Source organism: Acipenser ruthenus, chromosome 51 (genome assembly GCF_902713425.1).
Source record: "Acipenser ruthenus chromosome 51, fAciRut3.2 maternal haplotype, whole genome shotgun sequence".
NCBI lineage: Eukaryota > Metazoa > Chordata > Actinopteri > Acipenseriformes > Acipenseridae > Acipenser > Acipenser ruthenus.
In genome coordinates this window covers 4,747,437-4,757,500 of record NC_081239.1, presented here as the reverse complement: position 1 = coordinate 4,757,500, position 10,064 = coordinate 4,747,437, and the positions used below count along the sequence as shown (strand labels likewise).

General features: G+C 38.8%; 1 long non-coding RNA gene across 1 annotated transcript; it reads left to right on the top strand.

Moving 5' to 3' along the window:
- Positions 1-4,824: 4,824 nt before the first annotated feature.
- On the top strand, positions 4,825-7,215 carry LOC131722771 (uncharacterized). The gene is made up of 4 exons (XR_009320016.1): positions 4,825-4,930; positions 5,459-5,575; positions 6,629-6,670; positions 7,100-7,215. It is a non-coding gene; the product is annotated as an uncharacterized LOC131722771 (long non-coding RNA).
- Positions 7,216-10,064: the final 2,849 nt, after the last annotated feature.

Genomic DNA, 10,064 nt, shown 5'->3' with positions numbered 1-10,064 from the left:
TTAAGGGAGGCCACGTGAACCGGTCAGAGAAAAAATATCAATCCATGAGATGTGAGATAGTTTTATTGCAATATTGTGCTGGTGCTTTGTACGTTATCGCCTCTTTTTTTCCTGCAGTGCGAGACAGTTTATCTGATTGTCCAGCTGTAGAAAAGCTAGCTCTTCTATTAGTTCCAAGTAGATGAAGCCATTTAATTTACTAAAATGCAATGACCTCTTCACACCCTCCCCCCTCCCTTGATAGTTTTGTTTGATGTAGCACCGGTTGATTAGTTGGGGGCAGAGGAACAATTAGCAGTTCAGAAGTTTTTTTTCTTTGTCCTAGCACAAAACACAAATAAATACAGTGCATAAGCAACTTGTTGGTTGTTACACTCTTCGAGTTATATTAAAAGGTATTTTAAAAGGTGACCCCATCCCACAAATTATTTTGAAGCAAATATAAGTAACATACTAAGGGTATATTTTCTTTGGTTTACTTCTATTATATACTTATTTTGTGAAACATTTTAGTAAATGATACAGCTGTATTTATCCTCCTCTAACCTCCTGGAGTCCTCACAATGGCTAACAGCAGCGCAAAAGCACCTGCACCACTTTCACTGAAATTAAATTTACACTATATATTTATTTTGATTAACAATAATATATTAACATAAATAACGATAACATAAATAGTTTATTTTTATTTATTTTATATATTTTTTTATAATTATCTCAGCGTTTTATTCTCGCCAGGGAATCTGTCTCGGAATACGTTTAAAAACTTCATTTTTTGTTTGCATTTAATGAACCAAGTAGTCTTGAGTAGCGTCAATTAAAAAAAAATAAAAAGTAGATTTACAGTTGCTTTTCAGTTTCACACGACTTTGCCTTGTCCGGGAGCTTTGCAGCCATTTCTAGGTTGTGTTATTCAGGTACTGGAACTGCAATTAAAAGAATACACATTCTCATCGCTTGAGCTCAATGGCTGAATCTACTTGGAACTAATAGAAGAGCTAGCTTTTCTACAGCTGGACAATCAGATAAACTGTCTCGCACTGCAGGAAAAAAAGAGGCGATAACGTACAAAGCACCAGCACAATATTGCAATAAAACTATCTCACATCTCATGGATTGATATTTTTTCTCTGACCGGTTCACGTGGCCTCCCTTAATTTGCTCAGACAGCAGCAGAGACTCACTGAAGGACTCATTTGGTTGCCAAAGTTGAACAGACCTGAGGCAGAGATGCAAAAACTCAATTGCTCTAAGGGGTAGATGTACTAAACTGGCTTAGTCGCTGTGCAAAGAAAGCGCAGTCTGCTTTCTCATTACAACAATTCACAAAGTATAAAAAATAAATGTTGATGAAGAGAGCCGCAATACTGCTAATTTAAATACAGCATTGTGAGAGTTCCACGGCATTATTAAGAATAAATAGCAGCACTGATGATTTGAAACTGGTCGTATTTGAAAAGTTGACAAAAGTTAAACAAAAGAGTGCTGTAATGCCCCGACACTGACAAGCATTGCAGCTGTTTAATAAATGGGCTACTACACTGTATGACTACTATGTACTTCAAATGTCACTCTAAGAACAATCAGTCCCTCTAAGAACTTTTTATAGTTCTTTGGCTTGTCCCCTACACAGGACTTTTTTGGTTCTTTACAGAATTCTAAATGAAAGTTCTCCAAACATTACCTTCCAATCTAGGTATTTAAGAACCCAGATGAAACCTCTCCCTTAACAGATTTATTTTTGCCATAGGGAAAAAATCAAAGAGACTACTAATGTATTCGATTTTATACAATTTACAAGTATGGCTTATTTTAACAAAGTATTTGTTTCCTAGTGCTATTTTTACAGTGCAGGTATGAGTAAAACAGTTGAAAGAAATGAGAAAAGAGTTAAACAGTGAGGAGTCTGAACACTGAATGAATGAATTCTCTTATGAGAAGTGCATTTTATAACGTATAGAAGCAGTATTTTCCTGACCCTGGTCGTGGGAACCCCCCTGTCTGCCTGTCTGTGTTTCTGCTGGTTTTTGTTCCAACTGAGGAGCTGTTCTCAATTACTTCATTGAAAAACACTCAATTTGACTAAACAATTTGCTGACATTTTTAAAATAATTTTGCTGAATAAAAAGTTATTAAAAAGCTCTGATTATGCAAATTGTTTTCAATTAATGCTTCAATTAAGTCATTGAAAGCAGTTCCTTAGTTGGTACAAAAACCAGCAGAGACACAGACAGACAGACAGTGGGGTCCCCATGACCAGGGTTGAGAAACACTGTTTTAAGCTACTCAAGCAAACTGACTTGTAGTTTATGACATCACAGAAACCCTCAAAGGCATTCTTTTCCAGTAAGCCAATTAAATGAATAATAATAATAATAAGAGTAAATTATAAAATGCATTGAAATAGAGATTATATTGAGCGAATGGCATCTTCTCGCTGGTATACATTATAAACTACATTCAAATATAAAGTCACATGAAGTCAGACCCCAGGCAATTCTATGACAAACATCAGCCCGCTTCGTATACAGTATTTACATGATGAGATATGCAAACACAAAATTACGTTTTTAAACGTATTCCGAGACAGATTCCCTGGCGAGAATAAAACGCTGAGATAATTATAAAAAATATATAATGGTAAAAATAAACTATTTATGTTTGATTTATTATTTTTAATCAAAATAAATATATAGTGTAAATTTAATTTCAGTGAAAGTGGTGCAGGTGCTTTTGCGCTGCTGTTAGCCATTGTGAGGACTCAAGTAGGTTAGAGGAGGATAAATACAGCCGTATAATTTACTAAAATGTTTCACAAAATAAGTATATAATAGAAGTAAACCAAAGAAAATATACCCTTAGTATGTTACTTATATTTGCTTCAAAATAATTTGTGGGATGGGGTCACCTTTTAAAATACCTTTTAATATAACTCGAAGAGTGTAACAACCAACAAGTTGCTTATGCACTGTATTTATTTGTGTTTTGTGCTATTACAAAGAAAAAAAAAACTTCTGAACTGCTAATTGTTCCTCTGCCCCAACTAATCAACCGGTGCTACATCAAACAAAACTATCAAGGGAGGGGGGAGGGTGTGAAGAGGTCATTGCATTATAGTAAATTAAATGGCTGAATCTACTTGGAACTAATAGAAGAGCTAGCTTTTCTACAGCTGGACAATCAGATAAACTGTCTCGCACTGCAGGAAAAAAAGAGGCGATAACGTACAAAGCACCAGCACAATATTGCAATAAAACTATCTCACATCTCATGGATTGATATTTTTTCTCTGACCGGTTCACGTGGCCTCCCTTAATTTGCTCAGACAGCAGCAGAGACTCACTGAAGGACTCATTTGGTTGCCAAAGTTGAACAGACCTGAGGCAGAGATGCAAAAACTAAATTGCTCTAAGGGGTAGATGTACTAAACTGGCTTAGTCGCTGTGCAAAGAAAGCGCAGTCTGCTTTCTCATTACAACAATTCACAAAGTATAAAAAATAAATGTTGATGAAGAGAGCCGCAATACTACTAATTTAAATACAGCATTGTGAGAGTTCCACGGCATTATTAAGAATAAATAGCAGCACTGATGATTTGAAACCGGTCGTATTTGAAAAGTTGACAAAAGTTAAACAAAAGAGTGCTGTAATGCCCCGACACTGACAAGCATTGCAGCTGTTTAATAAATGGGCTACTAGACTGTATGACTACTATGTACATCAAATGTCACTCTAAGAACAATCAGTTCCTCTAAGAACTTTTTATAGTTCTTTGGCTTGTCCCCTACACAGAACTTTTTTTGGTTCTTTACAGAATTCTAAATGAAAGTTCCCAAACTTTACCTTCCAATCGAGGTATTTAAGAACCCAGATGAAACCTCTCCCTTAACATATTTATTTTTGCCATAGGGAAAAAATCAAAAAGACTACTAATGTATTCGATTTTATACAATTTACAAGTATGGCTTATTTTAACAAAATATTTGTTTCCTAGTGCTATTTTTACAGTGCAGGTATGAGTAAAACAGTTGAAAGAAATGAGAAAAGAGTTAAACAGTGAGGAGTCTGAACACTGAATGAATGAATTCTCTTATGAGAAGTGCATTTTATAACGTATAGAAGCAGTATTTTCCTGACCCTGGTCGTGGGAACCCCCCTGTCTGCCTGTCTGTGTTTCTGCTGGTTTTTGTTCCAGCTGAGGAGCTGTTCTCAATTACTTCATTGAAAAACACTCAGTTTGACTAAACGGTTTGCTTACATTTTTAAAATAATTTTGCTGAATAAAAAGTTATTAAAAAGCTCTGATTATGCAAATTGGTTTCAATTAATGCTTCAGTTAAGTCATTGAAAGCAGTTCCTTAGTTGGTACAAAAACCAGCAGAGACACAGACAGACAGACAGTGGGGTCCCCATGACCAGGGTTGAGAAACACTGTTTTAAGCGACTCAAGCAAACGGACTTGTAGTTTATGACATCACAGAAACCCTCAATGGAATTATTTTCCAGTAAGCCAATTAAATGAGAAATAATAAGAATAAGAGTAAATTATAAAATGCATTGAAATAGAGATTATATTGAGCGAATGGCATCTTCTCCCTGGTATACATTATAAACTACATTCAAATATAAAGTCACATGAAGTCAGACCCCAGGCAATTCTATGACAAACATCAGCCCGCTTCGTATACAGTATTTACATGATGAGATATGCTGGTTAGGTCACCTGTCTCATTGATGCAATGTTGCAGATATTTTGTCTTTTATGCAAATTCTTGCAAACAATTATGATAACAGAGTTCGCTTCAGAGCCCCATTCCTGTATAAATACGGTTGCTTCTCTGCTCTGACTTCACCGACTTGAACAGCCCGAGACCAGCAGACAAGATGAAGACTCTGGTGCTTCTTTCCGCCCTGGCTTTCCTCTGCAGCTGTGAGTACAATCCTACCATCTCTTTCTATATTCTTTCAAAGAATTGCACATTGATCCAAGATGTTTCTGCAGGGTAGCTCTGCTGCTGCTGTACCCTTGAGCAAGCAAGCAAGCAGGGACTTTACCTAGATTGCTCCAGTACCATCATGCACTATTAATGGTACTATAATGCAACAGCCTACTGTAGCACCACCATGGGAATCCTACGGGACTTTATTTGATTTCTAAAAGTAGTTTCACAACCGTGGTATCTATAATGTAATCCAGCACTGTACCATCATGTTCCTATTTCTTTTACTATGGTAGTACTATTTCAATGCAGTTTCCATTATAGTGTTTACTGTATAAAAACTACAGTTAATATGATATCTTTACCTATAGTTTTAGCACTATAGTAGTTTAGTATTGCTGTTTCTCTTCTCCAAAAGGCCTTTGATTTGTACTTTTGTGACTTGTGAGTGTGACCTGTAGGAATGTGTTGTCGAACTCTCCAGAACAGTGCTGACAAGTTTTCTTGCTTTGTTTCAGCTGTGGAGACGTTTTTTTTTGTAGCTCCGAATAAGCTACCGAGCTATAATATAGCAGATTATTTTAGAGGCAAAAGAGAAGCTGGCAATGAACCCGCAGTGCTGCCTGAGGGAAGAGGTACGTCATTTAAAGTGTTTAAATCTACAGGAGACCTGCATTCCACACAGACCCCAAATCTGTTGATTAAAGAGCTATACAAAATACTACTGCAGATATCCAGTTCCAGTTATGAGCAGGATCAGATAGGAGTGCTGGAAGTGCAGTAGAGGAGCAGCCGCTATACAAAATACTACTGCAGATATCCAGTTCCAGTGCAGGTAAATTCAAATACAGGATTTATATTCAGATCTAACTAGGAGCAATAGCAGGGAGCAGCAAGGCAGGAGGCAGATAAGTGGGAGTTAATGAACATGCAAGTTTGGGTGTCATGTAGTCCACAGAGGTAGAGTTGTGAGGTTTTACAGGTGCTGTCTGAACAGGTGTATAATTTAAACTTTATTTTTTACATATTCAAAGTGTTTAGTTTTTAAACACTTAATAGTGTTTAAATTGTGCCGTGTTTAGAAAATAAGCATCAAGATGTTTTTATTGACTGTTATTACTGTGTGTGTGTGTGTCTGTGTGTGTCTGTCTGTCTGTGTGTGTGTGTGTCTCTGTGTGTGTGGGTGTGTGTCTGTGTCTCTGTGTCTGTGTGTGTGTCTGTCTGTCTGTGTGTGTGTGTGTCTGTGTTTGTGTCTGTGTGTGTCTGTGTTTGTGTCTGTGTGTTTGTGTCTGTGTGTGTGTGTGTGTGTCTGTGTGTGTGTCTGTGTGTGTCTCTGTCTGTGTGTGTGTGTCTCTGTGTGTGTGTGTGTGTCTGTGTGTGTGTGTGTCTCTGTGTGTCTGTGTCTGTGTGTGTGTGTGTGTGTGTGTGTGTGTGTCTGTGTGTGTGTGTGTGTGTGTGTGTGTGTGTGTGTGCGTGTCTGGCAAATTAACAAATAAGGCAAGAACATTTGAAATAAATAAACTTTTAAGAATTTTTGTTTTGTTTGTTTAAGACTATCTTCGTTTGGTGGATTTTCCATTTTGAAAACACGAAAATAATTATAAAAAATATGCATATGAATTTGTAGTCCAGTTTTTCTCCACATAGCCCTCACAGCTCTTTGTATTTCTTTTGATCTGCATCAAAAGGTCCCTTTATCCTGATTCTTCCTCCATTCGCACAGGGTGAAGGTACGTCTTTTAAAGTGTCCGGGTTTTTGTTCTTTTTTTTAAATGCAGTTCTCAGTCCCCACATGTTACTCCAACTGTTTCAGTGACATCATCCCTGCAACTGTAACATTCTTCATTGTGAACATTTTGACAAACAGCAGCAACGTGGCTTCAGCGAGGCAGGCGACTCCATCAGTAGAAATGTAAATATTTTCTAGGAAGCGGGCAGATCCTTGTAACAGACTTGCCTGGGGTCTGACTTCATGTGACTTTGTATTTGAATGTAGTTTATAATGTATACGTTTATGCGTCTGCTAAGAAATAAATAATAATAATAATACCAGCCAGAAGAGGCCATTCGCTCCATATAATCTCCTCTACTTAAATGCATTTTATAATGTATCAGTGTTATTCTTCTATTTCAAGCTTGTGGTGTTTTTTTTTTTTCAGGAGAAGGCGTGCAGTAGATGAGGAGAATCGCTCGCCTGTTTAAAAGCAGAGGCTTCTTGTTGGAACTGCAATTCCTCTAATGTAGTCTAGAAACAAATAAAATAGGAAACATCTTCCCTCTCTGTGTCTCTGCTTCTTATTCTGTAGAATTCAGCAGGGCTGGGGGCGGGGCCTGTTCCATTGGTTATGCACACAGACACACAGCACAGACACACTGACACACATACAGCACAGACACACAGCACAGACACACTGACACACATACAGTACAGACACACAGCACAGAAACACTGACACACATACAGTGCAGACACACAGCACAGACACACTGACACACACACAGTACAGACACACAGCACAGACACACTGACACACACACAGTACAGACACACAGCACAGACACACTGACACACATACAGTACAGACACACAGCACAGACACACTGACACACACACAGCACAGACACACAGCACAGACACACTGACACACATACAGTACAGATACACAGCACAGACACACTGACACACATACAGTACAGACACACAGCACAGACACACTGACGCACACACAGCACAGACACACAGCACAGACACACTGACGCACATACAGTACAGACACACAGCACAGACACACTGACACACATACAGTACAGACACACAGCACAGACACACTGACACACATACAGTACAGATACACAGAACAGACACACTGACACACATACAGTACAGACACACAGCACAGACACACTGACACACATACAGTACAGACACACAGCACAGACACACTGACACACATACAGTACAGATACACAGCACAGACACACTGACACACACACAGCACAGATACAGCACAGACACACTGACACACATAGAGTACAGACACACAGCACAGACACACTGACACACATACAGCACAGACACACAGCACAGACACACTGACACACATACAGTACAGACGCACAGCACAGATACACAGCACAGACACACTGACACACATAGAGCACAGACACACAGCACAGACACACTGACACACATACAGTACAGATACACAGCACAGACACACTGACACACATACAGTACAGACACACAGCACAGACACACTGACACACATAGAGCACAGACACACAGCACAGACACACTGACACACATACAGCACAGACACACTGACACACATACAGTACAGACACACAGCACAGACACACTGACACACATACAGTACAGACACACAGCACAGACACACTGACACACATACAGTACAGACACACAGCACAGACACACTGACACACATACAGTACAGATACACAGCACAGACACACTGACACACATACCGTACAGATACACAGCACTGACACACATACAGTACAGACACACAGCACAGACACACTGACACACATACAGTACAGACACACAGCACAGACACACTGACACACATACAGTACAGACACACAGCACAGACACACTGACACACATACAGTACAGACACACAGCACAGACACATGAATTAGCTTCTCAGCATCAGGCAATGATAAAAAGACCTAATCTTGGCAATGTTACATAAATAATAAAAGGACACTTTAGTGGTATTGTGAATATGACCCTCAAATCATAAATCAGAATCAATTACAAATCCCAGGTTTCTGGCTTTGGAATTTATATTTGAATTATATTTACCTAAATTAGTTTTTATAGAATTTACCAACTCCAATTTCTGCTCCAACTACAGTTACCTGAATTTAACTGCAAAAAATGTTGGGACATCCAGCTTTCCACCTCCAACAGACATGCAATTAGGGTGGAGACAACTGATATATCCCCAGGTTTCACAGAGATGTAAAGTTGTGTGTCGTCAGCATCACAGTGAAGATGTACATGGTGTTTATGGATAATCATGCCCAATGGTAGCATGTATAAGGAGAATAGTAAGGGGCCAAGAATGGAGCCCTGGGGTCACCACAGGAGATAGTGGATAATTGTGATACAGAGTCTGCTATTGAAACAAAATTCTGCCTGTCCATAAGATATGACCAGTCTAAAACAGTTCCTGAAAGCCCTATCCAACTTTCAAGGCGATCAGTTAAACTAGCATGATCAATAGTATCCGGGTTTCTGCTGACATTGGTAAAGTGAAGAAGAAACGCTTTTAATGTTTAATGTTCACTTTTAATATGCTTTGTCTCACACCATGGATCATGCTAGGGAAATGAGACCAAATTTGGGCAAGGAAATTACATAAGCTAGCTGTATATCTGTGCTGTATGAAGTCATTTATTTGCTTAGAAACTAACATCTCTGTGCCATGCCAGCTCAAAAAAAAACAAGATCTCCGATGCCATGAAAGCTCAGCTCAGCTCAGAAAATAATATCTACACTGATGCCAGCTCAGAACACCAACAGCTGAGACCTGTGTGTGAGGTCACTGATGTATGTGAGATCACTGATGTGTGTGAGGTCACTGAGGTGTGTGAGATCACTGAGGTGTGTGAGATCACTGAGGTGTGTGAGATCACGGAGGTGTGTGAGATCACTGAGGTGTGTGAGATCACTGAGGTGTGTGAGATCACGGAGGTGTGTGAGATCACTGAGGTGTGTGAGATCACGGAGGTGTGTGAGATCACTGAGGTGTGTGAGATCACGGAGGTGTGTGAGATCACTGATGTGTGTGTGAGATCATTGAGGTGTGTGAGGTCACTGAGGTGTGTGAGGTCACTGAGGTGTGTGAGATCACCGATGTGTGTGAGATCACGGAGGTGTGTGAAGTCACTGATAGCTAAATATTTAAATAAATCTTAAATCTCTCTTAAGTAGATTTAACATTTAGCTAAATATTTAAATACATCTTAAATCTCTTAACTAGATTTAACATTTAGCTAAATATTTAAATACATCTTAAATCTCTTAACTAGATTTAACATTTAGCTAAATATTTAAATACATAACATTTAGTTAAATATTTAACTTGCCTCTAA